Source organism: Bombus huntii, chromosome 16 (genome assembly GCF_024542735.1).
Source record: "Bombus huntii isolate Logan2020A chromosome 16, iyBomHunt1.1, whole genome shotgun sequence".
NCBI lineage: Eukaryota > Metazoa > Arthropoda > Insecta > Hymenoptera > Apidae > Bombus > Bombus huntii.
The window spans coordinates 1,898,145-1,926,137 of record NC_066253.1 but is presented as its reverse complement, the minus strand read 5'-3'; the positions used below and the strand labels follow the sequence as shown (position 1 = coordinate 1,926,137).

At 40.9% G+C, this 27,993-nt stretch overlaps 1 long non-coding RNA gene and 1 other non-coding gene across 3 annotated transcripts; one reads left to right on the top strand and one right to left on the bottom strand.

The window, feature by feature from the left end:
• The first annotated feature begins 311 nt into the window (after window positions 1–311).
• Window positions 312–384, top strand: Trnav-cac (transfer RNA valine (anticodon CAC)). The gene has a single exon. It is a non-coding gene; the product is annotated as a tRNA-Val (tRNA).
• Window positions 385–11,439: 11,055 nt separating this feature from the next.
• Window positions 11,440–21,992, bottom strand: LOC126874875 (uncharacterized). 2 transcript variants are annotated; one of them, XR_007693075.1, is made up of 4 exons: window positions 20,320–21,992; window positions 14,607–15,415; window positions 13,867–14,518; window positions 11,440–13,777 (listed from the first exon to the last, which is right to left on the bottom strand). It is a non-coding gene; the product is annotated as an uncharacterized LOC126874875 (long non-coding RNA). The 2 variants fall into 2 exon arrangements; XR_007693074.1 differs by having other exon boundaries at window positions 13,888–14,518; window positions 20,320–21,271.
• Window positions 21,993–27,993: the final 6,001 nt, after the last annotated feature.

Genomic DNA, 27,993 nt, shown 5'->3' with positions numbered 1-27,993 from the left:
AAACATATAACATATACTGCTATATAGATATAATACGAATATACTATATATATATATATATATTTACTACAGTAATAAGTATCAGAAACATTGTGACATTTTTATATGTCATATAGACATATAAAACATAGACCTATATATTATACATATAATACAAAAATATAAAATTTTTAATATAGTATTATGTGTCATATCATATCTCCAATTTAGGGTAAATTGTAATGATTAATAAGATTATATATTTTATAAACCAAGAAATAGGAACTAAAGTATAGTAAATTTTCCGCTTTGAGAGAACACTTGTCAAGAATGTTTCCGTAGTGTAGTGGTTATCACGTGTGCTTCACACGCACAAGGTCCCCGGTTCGATCCCGGGCGGAAACAGTTTTTATAATTCTCTTTTTGTAACTTATAAATACTAGTCATTTTTATTTCCATGATTAGATCAAGATAGTAAGATATTTTCCTAGATATTATACCGAAGATATAAATATTTTCGATACTTCATTTAAGGTAGCATTAATTAAATGTTATCTAATAGTTAGAATCATGTTAGCCATGTTTCTACAGAATCGCTTTACCGACAGAGGATATTATCCTACGTTACCCTCCACTGTAATTGCTAATTTATATCGGGATGAGATCTAGTTCGTATATTTTGAACTAATAGTGCACTCTAAGTTTTAAATGTTTTAATTAATTAGCTCTATTTTATATAATAACGGCACAAAAAATTAATTAATTTTATGGATGGTGCGATTTATCAAATTTATAGAAAATCTTTTCAATGGATCAATTTTAATGTTTTTCAGTTAATCGATCATTACATAATTTACTTACTTCATTAGCTTGATTCATATTTGACTATTCATTTTTATATTCTTTTTATAATGAACACATGTTTCATTTTTTGTAGAAAACTATACTTTCATTTTATTTTCCGTGATAAGTCTGTAATATAATTTTCATTTTTATATATTAGATTTCATTTATTACAAACTTTTCAAAGAAACAGTGATAAAATTTAATTTATTCTATAGAAACGGAATATCTGTCGATAAACGCATATCTATGTACAGATAAATATCATAGCGTTAGCTTCGTTTTCCTACAGGTGGTGTACAGATGCACTCTTTGACATGAACAGTCTGTAGAATTTCATGCATTTAAATTCTATTTCCCATAAATATGTACGTGTAACGTCACATCGAAATATACAGATTAATTTATAGTCTACTACCACATAGCAAAATACATATTTTAATACAATATTTATAGTAACAAATTTCAAACTTTACACACACAAAAGCATTCTATTTTTACTCTTTCATTCGTAATATGAAATTATTCGTAGAATTTTTTACAATTTGGTATTAAGCTTTTCGAACGAAGTGTTGCCACTGTTTCTATTGGTCACTCCTATTTCATGTTCTGCAACTGTTTGTCATGATCCATCGTATATTTCAAGTCTCACTTTATCGTCTGGCTGCGTAATTACGGTGGAGGTTTATGAGACCTAGTGTGAGCTAGTCTTGAATCGAAACTCGAATTACATCGCGAAATAACCAAGTTCGATGAGGCCGTAACACTTAACCTTCCCTATTCAAAATTACTTTTCCGCGTGCTATATATTTGATTTTTCAAATACAATATGTCTATTTTTACTTTTATTGCCTTGGATACTTTATAGCCCATTAAAGTTGTACTTAAGAATTGGGTATACGTTAAATCACTTATAATTTTTCTGTTACAGTATCCTGTTTCTCGACACAGTCAGCGATTTAGGGAGGGGGAGACAAAATCACTGCTGCCTCGTCGTCTTCCGGTGAGTCATTTGTACTTTCATTACTTTTTAACACCAGAATTTTATACCAAGTTAATCGAAATGATCGGATGACGTTTCGTAAAAATGAATAAATAATTGTAAATTGAAATTACAAATTTCAAGAAATTCCACCTTCTCAAAAATATTCTTGCAACATTTCAATTTCCATTGTTGAAAGCCGTCGAATTCCATTATTTTGGACTTTTCGCAAATAGAATGCAATCTTCCTCCTTCATTAAGCCATACTCTCAAGAACAAGTTCGTTCAATTATGTCGACAACAGAGCGAGTAGAAAGCCTAAAGAAAAAAAAAAGAGAACAACGAGTCTCACTTGGACCCATTCCTATGAACAATCACGAAAGTATCGAACAATGCTTCATAAAAATCAGCACAAAGTGCTAAACTCTATATTTCCCAGGACTATATCCCACGTGTATCACGGTTGAAGAGCGCATTATACGAAACACAGCGATTGTTATCGCCAGGTTGACTAATTGCAAGGACGATTTTTAACGCGAAAACTTGGACGTGGTTGGGCATTGTCGCTCGTGACTACGAACTTATTAAAACCAACGTATATATCTAATTAAAGACAGAAAAAGAGAGACTCGTTGTCTATAGGTCGGTAAAGAGCCCTCTGGCTTGGTAAGTGGCGCTGAAGGATTTTCAGCCCCTGCTCAACACGGTTTCGTTTCAACGAACGAGAATGTCGCATAGTCATAAGATTATAGTACTACTTCGTGTTTGCGTTGTATCGACCAACTGTGATATATGTTACAGCGAAATTGAAATGTGCGAGATTGAAATAATTTTCAAATACTGAGATATTTTGAAGCTTCTGTAGTCACGGAATTGAGAGTTAATAAAGACAGGTTAAAAATAGTAATACTACTAATACACTAATAAGACTAATTAATACAGAGAATTGAATACGAAATTCATGGATCTCTATGATCGACTGCGTATAATGCAGTAGTTGACTGCACTATCGACCGTGTGCGACCGTTGCATCGCGTCGCGGTGTCGTGACGTCACAGTCACTAATGCCCGAGTTACATAAACCCCCATTGCGTGTGTTCTGTGTATCTCTCTCTCTCTTCTCTCGCATTTGCTGCGTGCTTGTCTCGTTCCACCTCCGCCTACTATATCCTCCTCGCTCTTCGAGAACGCGTCTATGCACTTCGAAAGTGTCTTTGGCACTTATTTCAGTATTCTCAGCCTAATTCGTGAGAACAGCGTTCGTTGTTTTAGCCTTTAACACGTCGACTGTCACGCAAATTTTATATGTCGTTAATTAAGTGATAATGAATAATGATAAAGTAATATTTAATTTTTGAGAAATATCACTTCGTATTTTCGCGCCTTTTCTTTCACAGTGCATTATCATTCACGTTACCGAAATTTTGTTCATGAAGCTTAGCTTATTTTGATGATCCTAAAGAGTTTACGAATAGGTAAGATAGGTCACCGATGACCAGCAGCAGTTGCAGTCAACCCGTTAAAGATTGTCACGAGTGAAATTTCACTTGATAGAAATTTCATTTCGATATTCGATAGGTTAGTAATCGTGTCATTTTTCTTTGCGTATCGAAACGTTTTTAGATTCGTCTGCCAATTAATACAGTATCGTGGTACTTTCGTAGAACTCCTTTATGGGGTGAGTCTAGGGCTGGTTCGGCTATTTATATCCACCGACTGGTATGGTCACTTCCCTTCTTTCTTGGCAATAGAGGTTATTGCAAGTCCTCGAGAAACGACCTAAAGAATCGCAAGTTTTTTTATCTTGTATGAGGGAGATAGACTGGCAGATTTAGCGAGGCAAACAGGAAGAATCGACTGGATCGAATCGTGTGTAGCCAGCTACGCGCATATCCCAATTCCAGCCCACTAATTTCAAAACCACGAAATTCCTTCGAAATTCTTTCGTTGCAAATCAAAATTTTCGCCGCGATCCGACAAAAGCGCGAATACGGATTACCGACGATCAACGATTACCGACGGTCAGTGATTACCTTTAACAACATAGAGTCGCGAACATGTCATTCGGATGAAAGTTTGCAGCCTCGAAGATCAACAAAAAATGGCACGTGTTTGTTTTTAGCTACTCGGTAACTCAAGGTTAAGGGACGAAGCCTTCTTGTAAAGTTCGATCCCGTAACACCTCACAAACGATCGCTAATAGAATAAAGTCTCGTTAACGAAACTCGATATAGACGATATTTAGGAAAAATTCCGACTGATCGTAGCGCACCGTCATTTACAAGGGAACATTTCGCTGAAAACGATTAAAGAGTTAGTAAGCAGCGATCTCCGTGCAGCGCTCCGCAAACGTAGCGAACAGCGAGGAAGGAGGAAACGTTGTCCGCGATGAGAATGTATCAATCAGCACAATTTAACTCGACGTTAGCTGCGGAAGGGTGAAGGGGCGGTGAAGGGGGGCTAGTAGGAGAGAGACAGGAGCGTAATAGAAGCAGGATGGAGGCGAGTAGGAAATAAAGGCGAGGGACGACGATATAGAGGAGCAAGCGAGAGGTTAGAGGAACGAATGCAACGACAAAGAAGCCAGCAGACCAACAGAGACTAGTAGAAAGGTTAGAAAGGGAGAGAGTAGGAGATAGAGAAAGATGGTGGACGATGTGGAATCCGTGGGATCGGGGAAGGCCTGAAGGAACAAGCGCTGTTAAATTATAAATAATTTAATACGCGTTGTAAGGTTAGTTGATAAGTACCGTTGCAGTTCAAGTATCGAAACGTTTAAGGTATACAGTGGCCCAGGAAGTATTTCAACGCTTATCGCGTAATCTTTTGCTGAGATTTTGTCAAATTTGTTCGCACGGTCGCACTATAATTAGTTTAATAGGAATTATAACAGTATAATTTGAAACCAATTTCCAATGCAAATTGAAAGTGTATACGGAAATTACGAGATATTTATTGCATACATATACTTAGTGAGAAATTAGTATAGCGCATGAATAGTAAGTCTTAAAGGTACGATTAACGCTAGAGGTGGTCTGGCTGCATATCGTGGCTTGTTAACACTGAGAATAATCGACTTTGTTCAAATACTTCGCTGGTTTTCGCAAAGTACATGCTCCCAAAATATGTCTCGTAACTTGTATAAAGATCGTTAGATCCATCGCTAACCTTGCCAATACAATCACGATAACCTCTTCGCTAATGAGATCTCCAAATGCTTCGTCCAAATGTATACGTAAGAAATTTCCAAAGAAGTGTCGGAGGATTCTCGCCAGCCGCTGTACGCAATGAAACGAAGAAATTAACAGAATGCCGGCTTCCGAGAGATATTCGTATAATATCGGTTTCGAGTGGGAGAAGGAGGATGACGGCGATCAGGGAGGAGCAGGAGATGCAAATGCGAAATTCGCTGGATTAAACGAGGGATGGGGAGTAGGAGGGTTTAGAAGGGAGAGCAGAAAATAGAATGAATATAGGAAATAAACAGGGACGGGTAAGCGAAGGAGCGAGGAAGAGCGAGTTAGAAGAGTGGAGACGGAGAGAAACCGGAGGCCTTGAACTGCTGCGGCGGTCGGCATTGCAACTTTCCGCTCTATAGATCTCTCTGTTGCTCTCGAGTGTCTCTCTTCAGACCATTTCCCTCTCCTCGAACACGTTGCTGGAGCACGAACCATCTTTCTTCGATCGACGCTTCCCCGTCTTCGTTCACGTTCTCTGCCTCTATTTACATCGTTCCTCTGAAAGTCCCCTGTGGCTCGATGGTAATAATTATATATTTCTTTCGTTCGCTGCGTGCACTCGCTCCACAGAGGCCGGAAGTCTTATTGATTCGCGTTTTGGCGCTCGATGAAACCTCGCTTTGGTTCGACTTTTCGAGTTTTGATGCGTCGACACACGCGTGGAAGATCGCACTACAGCGCTCCATTTAGGAAATTTCAATATGCAGTTTAATCGAGGAAATCTAGGGAATTCCGATATAGAGGTATGTTCGGGGAATGTTTTCTTAATCTGTCAAGGTTGGCACAAGTAGTAGGAAATATTTTCAGACGCTGATTAGATAATGGATAGTTACGAGAAAGTGCACTTTCGCACAGTTTTCGACATTTCGACTTAATTCGATGCGCAAACTTTGTACGTACGAATTTGCAGTCTCGCTATACATATACGGACGAGGTTAGTTTCGACGTAGAGTTTCATTTAAGAAATTTTAGAGGAAATCGGTACACGCGATGCCTTTTCGTAAACTCTTGGGAATTTTTCGTCTGATTTATAATTAGGCAAAAAGACAGTAAATTAAAAAATCGAGGTTCTTTGTAAGAAATACAACAATGTTTATAAAAGAACGTCATGTATATAACCTCTAAAAAAAAAAAAAAAAAACGTAAGAAATCTTCTAGAAAAAAATATCGTATAAACAAATAGGAGAAGAAAAAACTTGGTGTATATAAATAGGGATAAAAATTCGTAAAAACGCAGAAACAAAACGGGTACGGAGGAACGTGAGCGTGCGTTATGCATCAGAGATCCGGCACCTTGAACTTTTATCACGTGCGCGAACAGAGACGCGATAATAAGAGGCGGGATTGTTGTTTGCATAAGCGAACGCGTAATCGAATACCAGGAAACAATGCTTCGCGTGCGAAAATCGTGTTTCTGAGTCAACGATCGGGACCTCGGGTTTCTTGCACTCGATTTTATGCCCTCGAATATCCGTCCGGCTACTCGGACAGAAATAATCCGGCCGACACCGGATACATTTTTGTTAAGTTCGCCGTTCGCCGTGGCAAAACGGTTTCTCGCGAAACTCTGGAATGTTTTCGACATCGAAGCTTCTTTTTCAATTTTTCCCTTCTTTTTTTATTTTCCTCTGGACAGCGAAAAATAACGCGTATAGATCGATTTAAGATGATTTCGTTAGGGATAGTCTCGACGAAATTACGAGATCTTTAAAGAAGCGCGAAATGATTTTAATCGTTGGTAAAATTGGTGGAATAATTGGTAAAACAGATTTGGAACGTGAAATGTTCAGGACATTGAGTTCTATTAATATTCTGGGGATATTGCGACTTAGGGAATTGTCTAAAGATTGGCATTTGCAGATGGAGCTAAGTGACTCGAGGATTGCTTAACTAGTCGACCTTTAGGTTAGGCTGCAATTAGAATTACGCAATGACGATCCAAGAAATTATACAAAATTACGACCGAGTTATTACAAAATCGTTCTGATACTCCATGAAAGCAGCTAAATTTTAGAAAATGGTTATAAAAATATCCTCGTTCGATAGATGAGATCGGAATTCAAATAATATTTCCATAAACATCGAAGTAATTCCTTTGCGAATCAACGAGAACGTAACAAAGTTTGAAACGGACTAAAGAAGGTATGAAAAACTCTTTCCCATTAGCAACAAAAAGGAAAAGGGCGTTTTTGGCGGCGAGTCGAGCGAACAGTGGTGCCTGAAACAACAGTCAGAAGATTCATTAGCCCAGGCTGAACAAAGAATGTCGAGTGACTCAAACGATAAACATTCGTATGAAGTTTCTCGGAGTTTGTTGTGGCCGTGATCGCGCCACGATTTCGCGTCCGGTGGATTATTGCGATCCTTCCTATTGTTGGCTCGTTATCAGGAAGTTTTGCCAAAGACCAACCCGTGATATCTCCGTCGGAGCTATCTCTCGATAGGAACGATCGAAATGAGTCAGATAGCCTCTGTCTACGCCGGAGTGTTGCAAGTTCAAGTTGAAATTAGGGTATCTAACCTCAAAAGTGAGCTAACCTATCAAGGTGATTGATCTTAGAACGAACTTAAGTACTGGCATATAGTGGTGGAAACTTTCACGTTTCGTAATATTTTTCTTAGTTTTCTTTTTTAAATAAACAACAACGTTCGCGAGTAATGCAGGGAATTAAACGGGGAAGCCCTGTAAGTTAAATTTACGCCCGCCTAACCTAAAATATCAATGTCTATAGAAAAATCTAATTTCTACCTATATAATGTCATATTAAATCATATTGCAGTAGAATGGTATTTTTGTCCAATCGCCTCATATTTTTCTCTGTTAAATTAATTCTCTACGAGTTCCTCGAGTTTACTTCCAATTTATTTACCCGTTGGTCGATGAACTTCTTATCAGCAAAAATAGTGCGGTTTTATAATATCTTAATTGTGACAGCTGCTTTTACAGTGTCTTTACTTGGAACCACCGTATTTTGGTAATTTGGTTTATTTTCACGCTGGATCGGATGAAAATGCAACTATGCAAGTTGATGGAACGCGAAGATAGGAGGCACAACGTCTATTTCAACAATTAAAATTTCCCTTATTCATAAAGGGTAACGTCTGCGTCAAACGTGATCTACGATAGATCGAATCATTAAATATCGCGTCTACGTTGACGTAAATTGCATCGTAACGGCCGAGTTAGCCGAGACCTTTTTATAGTTCCACGAAGAGACGATTCTGTCGATGGTTACGTATAAACGATCTTTTTATAGAATATGATATTTCGTCAAAAAATATGCATATGCAGAAAGACCTGGTTCGTTAATTCTCACTGACAGAAATTTTAAACAAGACGAGAGAAAGGCTAACAAATTTATTTCCAATAGTTTCCTCGTTTATCGACTGCAAAACTATACGTTGACGTTTATGTGGTTAAATGTTAATCTTGTCGAATTGAAAGCTGCGCAGAATTCCTTCCTTTCTATCAACAGTCGTTTTATAGCTAAAGCCACTAGTTGAAACCAGAGCGATGCTCAAATTTTGTCGTTACGTTGTCCTGAAACAAAAATGACCTTACAATAGAGATACTGGAAGCGCGAACAATTTTATTTAAACAAAGGCGAAGACCATCGCGAACAATAACGTACATCGGGAAATGCAACTCAAAGACCATAAATTTCCCTTTTTCTCAGGAGAAATGAAAATCGATCGATTCACCAAACGACCAAGACCTGTTACGGTGTTTTTTCAATAGGTGACAAATAACTGCTATACCAACAGAGCTGCACCATAAACGTGTATCTCGCTGATCGAAGAGCGATCTGTTGGCGATTTAAAGTCACGTGATGCGTCAGATCGTGGCTCAGCCATGTATACATGATAGTTAACGAGGACGATAACAGGGTCGCCTGCTCGCGTATACGTGCTCGTGAATCTGCATAGTAGCGCGGTTAAAGAACCAGGTTATTACCAGCGATTCAACCCTGACATTTCGTACGATGACGCTAATGCCTTACACGTATATACAGAGAATACACCGGTCGGGGTTAGGTTCACGCTCATCGTCAGGCTATCAACAGAGAGAAAGAGAACTTTGTTTCGATGGCTGCTTCAAGCAAGAAAGAGGTCAAGGGACCAAAATAAACGGAAAAACCGAAGAAGCTTGCGGGTTGCTCGTCGGCGATTCACCAATTACACGCGAAACTGTTGGTTTTCCAATTGTTCGTCAATCGATAATGGTGACGCGAGCATCGGTAAGCGTCGGTAAAGCGAAAGTATCGTAATAATGTGACAAGAAAAAGTCCACGGATTTTCATGAATTTTTATACGTTTATATCTATTATATGTTGTTATATATATTTATTATACGTTTTTTTATGCTCATACGCGTAAGTAAAATGGCACCTAAATCGAGATTCGTTTCATCTGTTAAACATGGTAATAAATACTGCATTTTGAATATCTTATAAGTATTGGCACATCATACGCATTGCGTGCATTTTTGCATCTTCAAATGCCCTATACACGCGCAAGAATCCGCAGTCTAGTAATAATTGAGAGTTTACTTGTCCAAGTATTCCGTTGCGAGTTTTCGATTTGAAACCGATTTAAAAGGAGGAGTAAAAATATTCGCTGTGCCGAGCAAACCAACGATACGTTAGGTTCCGCGCAAAGAGGTTACAAAGAGATTCGACGCAACAGATTACATATTCGATGATGCCGAAACGCGAGTCAGAGAGTGCGAAACACTGTTGGTTCAGGTGATTAAACCGAACGCGCGCGGCCAATGGAATTTTTCATTCTGTGTCTGCTTCTTTTTTTCTCCTTGCTTGTCACGTTTTCCCGTGTTTCTCGCGACCAATTGCGCAAACTGTTTCCCACACGAAATTTTATACATCAGATAAAAAGAACCTGCATGGTATTCTCTATTTCCCTAGATTATTTGTCCTGGGAATAGAATCATTTTTTGACGGATTTCGGACGAGGAAAATTGCGTCTCAGCGCTGTCATACTTATCTTTATCTGCTCTGATAATTAGTTAGAATAATTAAATTCGACCAAATTATGGTTAAAGGTATCGATAACGATCGACGACAGCTGACAATAATTACCAACAGTTGCTAGTGACAATTGGCGAAAGTTGATAGTAATTAATAGGAATAGTTGGTAATAATCTATCATGCAGTCAGATGCGAAAAAATATTGCAAGTACGCGATGATGTTTGACGATAGTTGACGGAAATAATTGATAACAGTGAATAATAGTTAACAATGGTGATCGACAGTAACTCGTAACTGTGCTCGACAACAGCTAATAATAATCTATCACGATGTGAAATGTAAAAATATCTCTCGCGAAAAGTATCACCTATGTTATTTTTGGTTAGGTTAAATGAAATTTCAGCAGTGGTAAAAGCGTTCAACATGGAATATAAAATTCGGCTCGTAAAATCAGCTGGCTATAAAGGATTATGAATTGGAAGTAAAATAAGCGGTTTTTTGAAATACTAAAAGTCAGTGGAATGGTTAAGATTTACGAGAAGAATGGAATTCGTAATTGGCGACGAGGCGTGGCAATGGGCAGATTTTACGGGGACGATCCTTTAACGATAGCGACAACGACGAGGGAAATGTAAGTCGACTGGCAAAGGCTAAAGCCAGTGTAAAGGGGTGGTTATCGAGCGGTGTCTCCTCACAAAGCTCTCCTCGTACGCATACAGATCGGTCTAAATCAATACGTACGACTGTCGACGTGCCTGCAAGGTACACGTCTGTATATTTAGATACGTTGCTCGCCGCTCGAAAATCCATCGGAATATTCGATTTCGTCGACTGATATTAACCAACAGAGTTATTGCGTTTTCCAACTTTTGTTTATCTATTTATTTAATTTTAGTAACGAGCGTGTTTGCAGCGCGAAGTATTTTAGTGTATTCGATGTTTCGCATACAAATTATTATTTATCGATGTCGAAAGCGGACGAACCATGGATGATCGTAAGGGAATAAATAGATGTGCGTAGAAAGTTAGTTAGAAGAAAGTGCTTAGGAAAATTGAGGAAATAAAAATTGGGGAATTCGTGGGAAAATTTTCAGCGGGTAATCGGAATAAGAAAACGTTTAGGAAAATTGTCAGAAAACATTTAAGGTAGCAAGGTATTCAGAATTGGAGAAGCTCGAGGAAAATACTCGGGAAATATTCAGAATAATAAAATACACAAAGAAGTCGACAGAAAACACTTAGAAGAAGAGGCTTCTCAGAAGGTGTTCAGAGTGAGAAAATATTTAGAGAAATTCTCGGGAAATATTCGGAAGGAGATATTTAGAGTAAAAAAATTTCCACGGTTATCAAATTTCCAGGAAATATTCCGATTGAAAAATCACTTAGGAAAATAAGAATAAATGTCTTTATTACCGTAAAATAACGTATTCTAAAATCCTTTGAAATCACGCAGATTTTTCGATGAAAATTGTTTGATGTTTCAACTTTGCTTAACATTTTCCTGAAATACAAATTTCGTAATCCGCGCTACATTCTCTTTAAGTTCGTCATTTTTCTTCTTCCTTTCACGAAAAAAGATTCCCAGTTATAGAGCTTAAAATAAAGGCCGCGCAGTGCGTAGGAATCGTAAAGTAGAAGCGGCCTATAAGAGTCAGACACCAGCGAGTCTGCCATTGTCGATTATTTTCTACTTCACAATAGATTTCTGCTCTACAGTAGTAACGCACGTATAGTCAGACACTAGCGTCCTATACTACTGGAAAACTCCTCCATTGAAACGTTTTCTCTATTTTGCAACCGTTGTATTCTCTGAACGAACACGTGCCATTATTACTGCTCCGAGTAAAACCGTGTCATTTTTTCGCAATTCTTTCTGATTCACGGTTTTCGGTGCCAATCGCGTTCTTTGATAAAAATCGAGCATATTGCCCAGGCATTTCACTCGGATTTTATTTATTTACAGAGAAGCACTCGACCGTTAACAACGCATCAATCGAAGAACGATGAATTTATCGTTCGATAAAATACATTTTCCAAATTGCAGTAATTCTATGAAAAAAGGTTGCCTTGAAATTTCTTGTTTATCGATCTTGGTCAAACATTCTCGACAAAACTCGCACACAGACTCGATCAATTTTCCTATTCCTACCATGTAAACGATAATTGAACAGAAGTTGGCGGATATCAAAATTCAGCAACTTTGACAATTCACGAAAATCTGTCTAAATTCTAATTTATCAATCTTCCTCGAACAACGTGATTCACTATCGAAGTTCATTTTTCTACGAAACATTCACAGACCTGGTGACGAATTCACAAATATCAAAGCTCCTCGATAAATTCAACGATTCTTCTGCACCACCAGTTCTGTCCGTTCTTTTGTTTATAAAAAAAACCTTGTCCAGGGAAGGATCGTGTTTTCGATCGTGGATCCCGATAATTGGCGCTGGGTGGTTCGAAAATAGGTCTCCCGACGGGGAGTAAACAGAGCGTAGATATATAGAGACGAGGATGTCGGCAGCGCGGCATAGAGACGGTTCGAACTTGTAAGGAACGAACGAGGTAAGCCCGGCCAGCTGTGGCCCAGCTTGGTTGCATCGGGTCGATCAATAAACGCGGCTGACGGTAGTGCAGTTGGCCGCGCGTTAGGCGTCGCGACGCCCCACGGGCCAGGTCTAAATTTCGGCCGCTGCACCGGTGCCACTGTGTCGCCAGCCTTCCCGTTTTTCCCTCACTGCTCCTCTTTCCCTTTCTGCCGCCAACCCGGACGCGCTTTCGTTCCTGGACGCGTCGCGACGCCACGCTCGACCGACTTTGCTTCGCATAGTCGATAACTATCGCTATATCAAATCCACAGAAAGCTGCATTTTTATCCACAGCGAGTGGCTTACTATCGTTTCGTTAGTCGAAGCAAATTGATTCGAATCGGTTTTTAATTCTTCGTGAATTTATTCATTTCGTTACGTACACTGACTGGTGATAGAAATATTTTATGTACAGTGGCGAAGGAAAGCGTATGGTTTATAGTAAAGAAGAAAGATTCATAGTTGTGTTATGATAACTACCCTACAGAGTATTACACGTATGTACCATGTACCATGTACTATGTATCGTGTACCATGTACCATGTACCGTGTACCATGTACCGTGTACCGTGTACCGTGTACCATGTACCATGTACCATGTACCATGTACCATGTACCATGTACCATGTACCATGTACCATGTACCATGTACCATGTACCATGTACCATGTACCATGTACCATGTACCATGTACCATGTACCATGTACCATGTACCATGTACCGTGTACCATGTACCGAGTACCGTGTACCATGTACCATGTACCATGACTATACTATATCGTACTATACATGTTTATTAATAAGCTAGAATGGGGCTGTGATATGCATGAAACGAAACGCAAGAAACGTATGTACGTATATCTATATATGTATATGGATATATAAGTTGGAAATTACGTGGCATTACAGAGGGTTATTTTCGTAGCGCGATGTAGAAAGAAACTTCCTCTGTCTTCGTGTAAGCCGTCTGATGTTGGAAGATCGATTTCTCGTATTGTATCGTAGCTTTTTATCTTCCCCACCCTTTTAATCTTTATTTAATAAATAAAGTAGAAGCTTCCCCTGTTCTTTAGCGAATGCAGCCTTTCGTTACGTAAAGCTTTTGTTATTAGTATAAAATGCTCGTATCGTTTGAACTCTGTCTTCCATCTGCATTCAAATTCTAAAAAAAAAAAAAAAAAAAAAGAGTATAGAACTTACCTTCGAGACACTTCATTGGTAATACAAAATTCATATTTAAATAATACATACATACAATATAATAATACATACAAATTCGCAATAACATCTTGGTGAGGATAAAGAACTGTCCCGTCAGGTGAACAAAGTTTACCCTGAGTGTCCCTTATTTTTCCTTCGGGGTGGATGGAAACAGAGGAGTTTGAGGATAAGATATCGAATTGGAGAAATGCAAACGCGTGGTGCGGTTGCGACATCCCCGACCTAGGCCATATTTTCGCGAGGACAGGTCTGGATTGGTCGAAAATACACTTCCAAGATCGAGTTCGCACAGGGTAGGGGACTTGTGGGCGTGTATCCAAAATTGCTTCCGATTTATAGATGGAACTATGGAACTTCTCCATAGTAGTTTATTAAATAATGTATTTTAGCAAGCGTTCAAGTACTTTCACGAGCCACTGACGATACGAGAAGATGGCTAGCGAGATGACACAGACGGGACAAGGCGAGCATGCAAGAGCAGTACCCACTCCCTCGATCGCTTGCTGTGTGATTTCCTCTCAGTTACCAAGTGATTGTTGTTTGAACATCCGACGCTTTCGACCAATGTGCTGTCCGAAATAATGAATCAGGTCCATACTCTATCGCCTAGGTTACCTTCCGGTAAACGTTATCAAAAGTAACAATTTTTTTGTATAACGTTTTCCTGCTAATAGCTACGAAGCTGTGAAAATTATTAGTGGGAAGAAAAACGTTAAAGATCGCCATAAGAAACAAGAATTATGATATTTAGATACACGCGTAATACTTACTTAAAAAAGAAAAAAACAATCTGGAGATAAAGAGGTTGTCATACGATAGTCGAATAAGCTTCGTTAATTGCCAATTTTATTGTTACACATATACCACGTATAGCGCAGTACTGTTCGCATTGACTTTCAACTGTGATCTGTTTACTCGGCTTGTGACATACAATTATACGGTCACGAAGAAGAAAATCGTGTTATCTCGATTTGACCGTACTTTTGTAATTGAAATATATCTAATAAAAAATTAGTATGTGTTCGGATGCGTTCGAGCCGTGTACTTTTTCGTATTTCATCGACTAAAATCATAGCCAACGTAGCAAATATTTTAAATCGAGCGTCGACGCCACTGTGAGCGCGTTGCGTGTAACGCGCCATCGTTGGCCTGGCGCAGGCCGATTGGCGTAGAGGGAGAATGTGCCGGTGGTGGGGGTAGAGGCGCAAGCGGCGCGGCACAAGGGAAAGAGAACGTTCTACAGAAGAGAGGCGGGAACGGGGAAGCTCTATCGATCGTTAAGTCTGTAGGCCGTCTGCCTCTGGACAAGATCATAATATACCCCGGTCGAGGAAGACGGAGGGAGAAAGGGGAACGTGGTGACCACGAACTGGCATAGAAAGAAGGGGTGAACCGTGAACCCGTTCATTCTCGCTGTGGAGAGTTGAAGGACGATCGTGGCGCCTGTTTAGCGACTCGTTGCCCTCCTCTCTTGCTCCTCTTCGATCGCGTGCTTTCGATTAATAGGAAGAACATTCCGCAACTTTTCGTCCTAATGCAATTCTTCATGGAAAGGTCAGCAGTTCTCGAGCTTCGATTTCTGTAATCCATTATTTGTTTTTTTTTTATAACGTTTATTTACACCAAGATACATTTTAAATACATTTTGGTATTCACAATAAACTATGAATTTTAGTAATGATTTGTTAGGCAAAGGTACCGATACGCGGCGGTACGACGTAGCCAATCCATTATTTGTGGTTATGAAAATTATGACCTTGTTATATTTTGTATAGTGGTCGTTCAATTTCAGGTTCGATCGTGTTTCTAACATTCAAGGTTATTAGACTATAAGATTCTTCGGTGTTTCGGGTAATTAGATCGAACTATACGTCATAAACACGATATTATATACTAGGGAATTTTTTATTTTACTTTTGAGTTTGTAATATTCGTGGGTGTTGAGGTAAATTTTGTACAATGATTACGGTATTTCGTAGGCGAATGGTAAATTCATTTTTCTCGGTATTTTCTTGACAGCGTGGAAATTCTTACGGAATGTCGAAGAAGATTCCGGTGAATTTTTGTCCTTTCGTATTTCCATACCTGGCGCTGACAACGACCAAACTAAACATGAGATATTAGGGAAAGGTCACGAACCGCGATCGATCGTGTATTTTTAAATGCTTTCGTATCTTTCGAAAAGCCGATGTAAATACACTTACGTCAGGCGGCCGATGCACGAACCGTTCTGAATTGTTCAATAAGCTGTGAACCGTATATACCCCTTTATTTCTGGCTTGTTTAGGAATAATCACTTAACATAGCGGCGAGAAATGACGTCAGCTCTCAAGATCAAGCGTCTCGTTCTGCACTTCGAAAGTGACTTACTTCTGCGTTTATTCTACTAGCGAAAAATACCTTGGTATAATATAGTATTCATTGGAAAAATATAATTTTTCATAACTCGCGAGAAAATTCTGATTATTTTAAATTATTAGTCGTTGAAAGAAGCTTTAAATTATTTATTAAAGAAAAAAAAAACGGCTATCTTTGGGATTTTTTCTTCAAGAATGTAGGAAGCATCTTATCTCGACGTTTTTATGGCGGTTTTCAAAGAAAGTTTACGAACTATTTTGCTGAGAAATAATTCCTATTAAATTTTCTATCAAATATCCTATCCAACATACCGTACAATACGTTTCAAGATATACAGCCTTCTGCACAACGTACAAGAAAAATCAATTTTCCCAATCGAAATACTCTAAGGAAATAACCTTTTAACTCTCAGGTCGGATACACTTCACGAAGGAAAAGTATATTTCACGATTGTTTGCATTTCCATTCGGCTTTCCATTCCATCAAGATTTTATTAGAAATTGAATTACGCTGGTTTAACGTTACGACAGTCGGTTGGATATTCGAGATTTTACGAGAACGTTCGCTCTTTACGCGTGTTATCGACCAGCCCAGATAAGAGCAACCGCTCTTTGATAAGGTGTCAATGTCACGGCTCTGCGAATTTATCAGAGCGTTCACTCTACGAATCCGCTCACGGTGCTTCGTGATCGGAAACACGCGTTGAAATTTGTTTAATTAACGAATCAACAGCCACGTGTTACCGCCACTATCTTTTCAATTTTCACATGTTTTCAATGCAAACGATATAATTCCTTTTATCTTATATTTATACTTGCCATTATGAATTTTTTCCTCTACCATTTAAACATAAAGTATATTTAGTTAAGCAGAAGCGAATTAATGAATTATCGTTTCCTATCGTAGGAGTATCATAGTTCGTCGTTCGATCAAATTGTACCACTCGACAGCGAGAAAAGTCGATTCATAAAATTCAGTTTACTCCTCTTTTTTATTATATACGTATTTTGTCAAGTGGTTTGAGTTACTTCCAAAGAACCGTATGGGAACAACAACAGGAAACACTCGATGTATATCATCATATATTGATAAGATTTATTGTCGAATCACAACAATATGAAGATAAGATCGAGACAGAGCGTAACAAGTTTCTTTTGTAAGAAAAGTGGCAGGTCGATGGCTCCATGCACGTGGAATCTTAGTCCTGTTTACTTATTTATCGAGCTTCTCAACAGTCACTTTCTAATGTTTGCCTCAGGATTTCCAGGAAACGCGATGTTTCGAATGAAGAAACTATACGCGGAAAAAAGTATACGAATGCTTGTCGTCGGACAGAAGGTCGTTGTTCTGCAAATTATCGGGAGATTGTCTTTAAAGCTGAGCAATAAGATTCTAAAAATAATATTCGGCTATACCGTGCAAGCTTTCGCTGGTAAAACTTTCTAAACAAGTTTGAAAGTGATTCTGGTAGCCAAGTAGGGGTGTCAGAGTCCTCGAAGGGGCTTCGTTCGTTCAAACCTAATTATTCCTTGCTTCTTCGCTCTTGCGTAACTGCTTGGCAGCGCGCGCCATCCAACCACCAGGCTATTGGATCGTTGTTTCTATATTCTTCGTTCAAAATTCTTCGAAACACTCGTTACCGTGTCCAAAGCCTCCGCTTCACGAATTTTACATATTTTTCCTCGAGGGAACATCCTCTTTGCAGCCACACAGTATCCTACTATATTCGCGCACTTTATCCCCGACGGTGTTATCTAAGTAATTCGCGTCGTCGAATATTTCTCAGTTCAGGGAATTTATTTTATTCCAATCGCTGTGAAAAATGTGGTAAAACGTGGGCCACCGATGGCCACCGTGATAGTCAATCGCGTTAAACGATCTTTTCCACCTGACAGCAAACAAGCCACGAAAAGTTGTCCAGGTCATCGCGATGATGGGGCTCATTGACCGACGCGTCTCGTGTGGTGGGAAGGGTGCCCGGGGCTTGGCCGAAACCCGGCGACCCAGCACACGGTAGCTCCGTGGTAGCCGTGACATTGACCCTGGCATTGATCTCGCGACACCATACACAGGCTCGTGCTAACAGAGAAAGAGACACAAAGGCAGAGACAGAGAGAGAGAGGAAGAGAGAGAGAGGGAGGGAGAGAGAGAGAGAAAGAGAGAGCGAGGCGGTGCCGCGTGCGGTGCGTACGCAGTTGCGGTCCCGTTTCAAGCGGAGGCCCGCCGATCGGGTGACGAGGGACGAGAGCACAGCCTCGTCTCGGCAGCCAGAGAGGGGAGTCACGGGGTAGGAGGCACTCTGGCGACCTTGGAGCGACCCCAACCAAGGTCGCAGACGCAGACGCCCCTTCCTTCTCGCGTTCCACGATTTCCCTCCGCTGCCCTCCGTGCAAGACCGCGCCCTCCTGCCTCCCGACGCGCCCTCTGTACTCCGTACGCCGATCCTCCAGGTCCCTGGCATCAGTTTGGCTCTTCCGTATCGCCCACTACACTCCCCCACCATCGGCTAGTCCGAGTTTTCCTCGACACTTTTCTCTAGTTAAGATGAGGCGAGGCTATGGCAACGACGAGAGCAGGTTGGTAGAGGTGTGATAGGGTTTTGAGAGAGAGAGAGAGAGAAGAGAGATAGAGAGAGAGAGAGAGAGAGAAAGAGATAGAATGGTTGGATTAGGTGATAGATAGCGTGCAGTATGTATACCGCGATTTATGAAGGTTCTTGGGTATTTACGGGAAATTTTAGCATTGTAACGAGCCGATTAATCCGATTGTTAGGACGACGTTGGGCTAATTTGAAAGTAACGTAGGAATGCGTATAGATACTTATCAATATCGACGAAACAGCTGGAGATCGGTACAAGTTTTGTAGAATTTCAATAAGAAATTAGGTTAGAATCGCCTGGTATGGTATCGCCATTACCTTAGAGAAATTTCTTTGTCGGAAATTAGTAAGACCATTGAGAAGATAAACGCACCTGGCAAATTACCAAATTTTTGTTATTCAATAAACGATAAAAGACTGAGTTTGAGAATGACGTTAGCGGTAGGTTAGGCGAGAAGTTGACCTCATTTCGTAATTTTCGTAGCACAAGCCTCGTATAACCTATCTCGTATAACCAATTATCCGTAACTTTTCTAAAATCCCTAGATCAGATACCAAGCTGTGATGCCATAAACGCAGTATATCTCTTTAAAACCCAATAAAACCAAAGTGTCGTAATAAGCTTTCCAACGTACACACATACAGAGCCTCAAGTTGACGAGATCCGGATCATCAATCGAACGATTGTTCATAGCCTCGACGAGGCTTGTATCGAGGTTATGCACGAGAGGCAACAGGATACATATTCGCGAAAATAACGCATCGTCGAGCGGTGACGCGTATTTTTAGGGCGGGCCGTGAAAGCGCCGTGTCTTTCATGCGAATGATTCGTGTTATTTGTGTACCGGTTGCACGAAACGTCTTCGAGCACTGTTTGCGAAAACGTCCCAGCGCGATAGCGTGGTTCTAGCCGCTTCTTTATCGTCCAGTCGCTTCGTTTCTCATCCTCTTTTCGGTCTCACCGTCACGCCCCGCGTCCTTTCCCTGATGGCTTTTTGCGTCGTGCCACAGCTCGTCCGCCGTCGTTGCATAGCTCAGACACTGCGCCTTACAAGCGATATTTTATGCGATCGTGTCCCCCCTGCCCCCTTGCTTTTATGCACTGCTTTGCTTACTTATTAGCCTCTTTCATATTCGACAAAGAGCTGTTTCTGTCCGCGTATCCGAGTTGACAATATTTTCGTGTTTATTGTCTTTTACAATTAGTCTAATTGGTTTGAATCATTAAGGAACTAGAGGTATCTCGAAGAGAGATCTTCACTGTCGGAATAAGAATTTGAAAAAAGCTTCGCTTGCAGAGGTAATACAAGTGCCAATAGCAGAGCTAACCTAAAAATTCTGTTTTAAAATCTGCATGATAGGAATTTTGAAGAAGCCTCGCTCGCGGATTCGAGACTTGGTTGCCAAGTATCATCAAAACCTGGAGAAGCACAGTGTAATTAAGCCTGATATTCCAGACAGAAATCCTAAATAGACCTCGACCAAACCACTAACTATCCCGATCCTTTGAAATCTTTCTGACGTACCTTTAAACCGGATGCAGTGCATGAAACCCCTGTCTTCTCGGTTTACAGGCACCGTTGCTCCGTTAGTCTCGTTGAACTCGGTTCAGAACCGTGGACCAGCCTTGTATACGTCCTTCTTCGCTTTGTCGGCACGCTTTTATTCTCGCGGTTGGGTTTATTCGAGACGGGGTCGTTGGATCGGCCGAAGGACGAAGCGAGAGCCGCGTCTGTCGAGCATCCAGACCGTTTCTGATGATTTATGTAAACAAGGTTGAGAACCTCGCGGGAGGTCCGACGCGTGGGTCGCCACGACGACGTGGTTCGAATCGTCGTCACCGGCTAACAACCCCGGTTTCGGGACCTCCAACACCATCGATGCTCTCCCCTCGTCGCTACGCCTACACCTGCCAGTCTCGTTCTTACGGTAGTTGGCCTGAAATTTTATTGCTTTTCCGTTGATCCTGTCTGTTGGAATGATTTTGTTCGAGCTCGCCAAGTAAAGACTCGATCTCGCTTCTTTTTCGGGGGATTTACAATTCGCTGATACTTTAAAGTAGTTTATGTTAGGGATTCGAGGGATTTCAAGGTGAATTGTAATTGTGGATGGTTTCAGGGAGCAGCAGGGGTGTAATAATTCTCTGTGCATTGTAAATCGATAGCGAATACGAATTTCTGAACGAACACGAACTGTACGTGTTTCGACTATTAGATCGTCTGCCCTTCCCTGATGCTTAGCTATGTTTAGACCCAAACTTTTGATGTAGTGCAATGCGTTTGATTATGTTTCATTCTACCTATGTGAAATTACAGCTATGCTAAATAAAAATTACGCATTAGGAAAAGACAAAAAGGAAAATGCGTAGGTTGCTTCAAGTAAATAGAGAAATTTAATAAGCTCGAGGTCTAATATTCCCAATAAAAATTCCTAATAGACCCTGGAAAATCTACCAAGCTACGAAAGATCCATAACTCGTCTCGAATTCACCAAACACCAAACTACTCGTTCAAACAGATACAGAATCGAGAGGATTCTCATCGATTAACCAATAAATCCTGGCATCGTGAAACTTGGCAACAGCAGAGAGGATTATTTGCATCGGCACTCAACCCGTGCTGCAAACAGCGAAACGACGCGATAGGGTTGTTCCAGAAACTCGGGGAAGCTCGTAACGAGAAGCTGATGGAACGTGTAGGAAGAGCACCGAAACCATTTAACAGCAGGGTGGATGGAAAAATTGCGTCGTTCTCTGAAATGGATGAGATGATGCGCCTAGACTAGCCTGTTGGATATATATCGGGTAATTACCACGGATCACATGCACACACGGTTCGAAGAAACGCGAACGGAACACGGACCTATCGAGTTTCACACTGTGTCACGCCGCGCCCATTGCCACACGGAGGATAAACACATAGGCGAGCGCACGACAGAGCGGCTGGATCTTTAAATTGGTCCCATCAAAAACGTTAATTGGGTGAAGTGCACTCGGCCGGTTGCCTCTACACAGTGTTTTTAATGTTTGGAAATTGAATTGGGTGAAAAGTAGTTGCGACGAAAGCCAGCCGAGTGTTACTCGTACGTTTGTTGGGATGGGAAGCGGATATTTAGGTTAGGTTCGCAGTTTGATCGAGTTTGAGCTGCCTTAAATTTACTTTAGGCTCAAGATAATTTTCTAATTATTTTGGCTAGATATTGAACGACACATTATCTGTAATTATGCAAAACATCGATCTGTCTTATCTTCTTCCATTTCGTTAAATGTTTCAATCTGATCTGACGAAACCACCAACCATCATAAACCGGACCAAAATCAACCATCTGAAAGCAACCAAATGGAACACGATGCATAGGTCGCGCGTGTGATAGTCGAGTACAATGCTCTGTGGCATAACCGGTACGTTTTTCAAAATCCACGTCAATATATCAGCAGCATCTAGCAGGTTCCCATGGTTCCCCGGTTGGTGTACATACATCAAACGACGAAGAACGATGGAAGGCTGGAGTTCTGCGCTCTCCATGTGTACGCACGAGGATTTCCCCTTTCGGTACAGGGCCACGTGGCGTCGAGGCTGGTATTTGGGGATGGTTCGAGTCGCTCGACAGGGTAGGCACACCCGTTTCTATGACAACAGACGCGCAAAAACCCCATTGATACCAGAGATGTACCGTACGGGCAGGAACGAACCGACGTTTCCTTCTACCGTTTACGCACATACGATCCGCAGAAAAATGCTCTCCAACGAAACGATCAACATCGTCTGAACACGCTATTCGACGCACAGACAGAGTATCTAGTGTCTCGGACTTGTATCATTTGGCAAAAGCGTGATGGTGCTTGAAAGATGACGTCAAGACTAGACGCGACGAGAAATAATCTGGTCTAAGGAAATTTATTTAAAAATAAAAATCGATGTTTTTAATTAAATCAAAAAAATAAGTATTTCACATACGTATACAATCTTTAAGTTAACTTCATTTTCATCCTAATGCTTCTCTAGCTTTTATATGCACCATAGTTCGATATAAATGAACCAAAAATGATTAATAATATACGTACTCTTAACATAACGTACGTGCTCGTTTAAGAATAAATAATTCACATTAATCTTCAAAATTACATTAACAGCTAAAAATGCTTCATTAACATTTTTAGGTTAGGTCTCACCCGAGCCATGATACCTTTCTGCCATATATAGTTATCACGGTATGTAGCGATAGACCAAAACCGATCGTACACACGAATCTACACGAAAATAAAAATTGAGCAAAGCGAAAAATAATTTTCTCTCGACTTTTCATTTGCCCCGCAATATTTCTCTGCCATTTACACGCGTCACAGTACGAGATAAAAACCTGCTTGTTGCTATTCAAAACGCACCATCCAGTAGGTGATCGTCTTCTAACGAGACGTCAATCTAGATTACGTTTAAATGGTTGAAAATTCTACCATCGCTCGAGAATAACTTAAATCGATCGATATCTCACCATCTCTCGCTTCAACGTGCCATCGTTCAGTGCAACGATCATTTTCGACGCCAGATAGCTTAATGGTGTTAGCGTGTCTGGCTTATGGACGCGCGAACGCAATCGAGTGTAGCGATGACTGGATGGTGGTGTGGCATCGATAGCATAGTCGGCGTCCTTGCTCTCCTAGATTGACTCGAAGCGGATCGTTTGCAACGCTCGTAAAGGAACGCGGTCTATTTCCCGAGGTGGCTGCGTCGCTTCTCCTCAGCGAGTTCTGTTCCTCCTCCTAATTCCAGTTGACGACGCAGAAGAAGCGAATCGTGCCTCGGCCGTAATGGATTCAACCTTCTGGAAAAGGACTCGTACTGATGTACTGGCTGTTGGATATTTTCGGATTCATTGTAGATGTTTATAGACGTTCTCAGGAAAAAACTAGAGAAGTTTTAGGTTATGTATTTATCGTAAATTTGGTATTAAAGATGTGTGTTTTTATCGAGGGTAAGTATTTTAGTGGAAGTTTGAGAAAAATTTAAATTAGTCTTCTTATATTAATTTGGCATTGAAATTGTCGATCAGTTTAGAAACAGCTTGGGGAGAATTTAGATTAGTTTTCTGTCGTGAATTTGGGATTGATATTGTTAATAATTTTCAAAGAATTCAGGAACGATTATTACAATGAGAATTCGGGGAAAGTTTAGGGAGATTTAAAAATAAAAATATTGATCTATAAATTGGCACGTAGAAATACAGAAACGTTGAATGAGAATATGCGAACAGTGGAGGGAGAAGGATAACGACCGTTACAGGTGGCCGAATTAACGAGGCTCCAATACACTTTTAACAGATTTCGCTTTGTTGCATATTTATGATGGGTAATGAACGATATTAGCATATTTATGAGGACGGTAGAAAACACGCTCATCTCCCGAGAATGAATTTGTCAACTCGTGCGAAGTAACATTGGGCCCAAATTCATTTCCTCTTACAATTAGTACAACTGTACAGATTTTGGAATTTAGCGAATTGTTACGAAAACGTCGATACCGATGATTCTAATTGTTTACTATGACACTGGATGAAAGCGAAGCCACAGGACTGCCATTGTTCCAGAAGATAACAATATCAACTTCTGCTGACAATTTCTATCGACTATCAGTCGCTTCCAGATCAGTTCCACGGAGTTTAACCCTCAGCCAGTAAACTCGGTCGTTGAAACGAACCTGACCTCCTCTTCCTCGTCTCTTCCACTCTTCCCCTCCCTTTCATTCATCCACTGCCCTTGCTCCCTGACGAAGAAATGAAAGAAATATCATCTTTGATATTTCTCGCTGCTGCTCTTCCCGTTAATGGCTGTTTTTTTCCATTCTATCCGCTCCTTTACCTCAGTCGCACTTTTTCCTGAAATCCTAGCATCGCGTTTCATCCGCCTCTGGAAACCTTCTTCCTCGATCGTTCCTTTTTTCCTCCTGGTGTTTGCTGTTCTCCAGTTCGATCCACCTTTTTACCTCGGTGTTTTATAGTCGGGTCGTTATTGCTGCCGAGCAATTTCCTGCGGCCTTCCCCGAGATCCTCGTCCTCTTCCACGGCAATGTAGAACGACAAAGACGACTGCGTGTTGCCTTGCTTGCTGACTTTCCCTTTTATTTCTTCTCTTCGTCGGCCTGTTCCCTTCGTTTCCACGTTATACGTGTTCTCAGTAATTAGGTCTCATCTAACTGAGACTTTGCCTTTTTCTTGCCTCGCGTTTCGACTGATCGTCGTGTTCGTTGATTCGTTCAGCATGTGTTTGAGGTTAAGCCTTTCGTTTCTCAGGATTTGCACAGCCATTGGAATTTCTTGAACGCTGTTATTTCCGGGAACCTGCAACTATACGTTCGAAGATTTGCAAAAGATACAAAAGTTTCTAGAATCTGCGTTGCTAGAATCTTTATGATCAGAATTGTCTAAAACACACGAAGCTGCCTGCAACGTACAGTGCTGCATGCAGTGGGCAAAGATCGAAATAATCCGATTTTGATCTTATTATTCGATGATATTATCAGTCTGTAAGTAACTGATGCAAAAAACCGATTAGTGATTAGTGATATAGCGTTTGCTACATACGGACCAAGATACGTATAATTTTAAATTTCAAGTAATTTTGGTTGTTTCTCGCGCGAACAAAGTATCGCGTTACATTGTTACATAATTTTCTTTTTACGCGAAAAGTCTGTCCGTTTCTAACCAAATGGAAATGAGAATAGAGGATTTCTGCTCGACGCTTACGAGGGATGAGATGATCGGTCTCGACGTCGCAACTATTTACTTAAACGTTGCCGTGTGGCGTTAGTCAAAGAAATAAACACTCAAGATATTTCAAGCTAGCCAAAGTGTAAAGAAAATACTAGCGAAGATTCGATAAACAGACTTTTGCTCGCGTCGAATCCTCTGATATCAAGTTTCAGGAAAACTGCACATTATACGCTTTGTTTTTCATCGTTGTCCCGAATTCTCGTCCAAATGCCGCGAACGTAGCCTGCGAACTTGGCCAGCGAATTATCATTTTCGTGGCGAACCTTCGCTTAAACGCTACACCGTGTACGATGGGTGAAGCGGTTTCGTTACGTCGATAGAATTTTTCAGAATGTCATGAAAAGTTCCTTGAAACGATATAGTAGCTTATGATTCGCAGCAAAGATTTCCTAGAACGCGTAGGGTTTCTTGGTATCAATCAAAGTTGTTAATATCGACAAAACAGTAGAAAAGTTGTAAACACGGGGGCGATCGTTCGAACAGCTGCGTATACTTGACTTTCGTTTCGCTGGTATTTTTAGTACGACCGATTTCCGCGAATGGCGTGCATCACCTGGCGCGTATTTTCGCGCGCGGTGACATTGCGTCGTTTTTAGCACGAGGACGTTATACCCTGACGGAAAGCACGGCGACCACGGCAACGACTGTTTCCAATGTTGTCGATTACAGCGAAACGTTCAAAGGTCACATTCGATCTACCGTCGAATTGCCTCTAAGCGAAATTAACCTTTCTTCGCCGACTCTTACGAGTAATTTCGTGCTCACAGCTAACTTTCTCACTAAACAGTGACCCAATTCACCCATTAATTTCCCTATTACGGTATACCGAATCAAAACTCATTTAAAAGCGCACGATAAACCGAATCTAACCTATAAGGTTGGCGACAGGGAATTTCTGAATCGTCGAACCGATTCTTAACAAGTTGCTGGTAACCGTAAAGGGTCAATGGTGGCTAGTCTGGCGAAACATCGTCGCGTAAAAATCACTAGCCAGCCGGACAAGTACCCGCATCGTCGGTTGCTCAAGTTAACCTTTAATCAAGCGTTTCACGTTGGCATAACCCCTCGATCATCGAGCGAAATTGTTACGTTGTCGCGAGAGAAAAACCTTCCCGCGTGTATACGCGAGCTTTCGGCTGGAAATTATCCGAGAGACTGCACACTGCGCGTCAGCGGATGGCCGATCTATTCAGGATGTTTTCCTCTTTTTTTTTTTTTTTGTTTTTACTCGTCAGAGCCAGGCCCCGATTACATCGGCCGTTCGGGTCTTTGTTTTGTTCACCGTTAACAGGCCAGCCTGTTATTACAAAATAGCTGGATTTTCTAGGGGATTGAATTCCTATTGTTAATCTTCGTGAAAGCACGGTGCTTGATCGCGGCGTAAACTACATATAATGTTCGGGTTAGCCCGGGTAATGGAATAATTGGATGCGTACGTTTCTTCGTTTTTTTCGAAGGCATTCCAAAACGATAGAGGAATTGGAAATTTCACGGAGGTGTGGTGCAATTTCAAACATCCTGCGCGAGATCGCTGACACGTGTGAAGGAGTACCGAGAATTCGTGCTTTCGTGAATTCCAGCTTTGGAAAAGAAAAATCCTTCGTACGAGCATTGTAGGTTTTTGGTACTTTCTATCGGTACACATCGGAAAGAAAAATTCGTAGCATATGGTCGAAGCAAACGCTCTGGTTGCTCTGGTTTGTCGCAATCGGGTCACGTTGCGTTGATTTAACGAGAAGCCAGGCTGCCTTTAAGGCGTGCCAATAGAGCGAATTTATAAAACACGCCCACGACTGCGCTCGCGGCCTCTGTTTACGCCGGTGCAATGTCTCAGCAAGGTCACGCATCATGGTTCGCTCGTAAATGCTTTTAGCGTGCCCACCTACGGCCGTTTGTCGTGGCACAGATAAATATCGTTGCACGAACGAGCTGCCTGTTCAGTCGACACCGGCCCACAGTACGTGTCAGTCGATACTTTTAACCCTTTCATTGTTACAATGTTACAAGCCAGCCATAGTTATCCAGCAGCCCCTCGTATAGGAGAAGCTGACGCTATAGTCGCTTCGATTTTCTTAAATCTGGCTACATTTTAACCTCCCTACATCAAATCCATTATTTTCATCAATTTTATTCTATGCGTATATTCATATTCTGTGTCGGATAATTTTTAAAGTTTGCCTACTTAATTTAATTATAACAAAGCAGAGACTTGGCTGTAGCAAAACGATCAGTTGCACCGTTCCTCGTAAATGTCTGGTTCGTTTCAATCAATTTTTCCCATGTGCCATATATTTTACACGGAACAATGAGACTCGCCTTTCTATTTCTAGAACGAAATTCCCCAGAAAGGCAATCTCTCTAATTCCATGGCACCAAAGTGTAAGTCGTGCCAATAACTTCTCCCTGTGCAAGACAAAGTGGCGCGTTGTCACGAA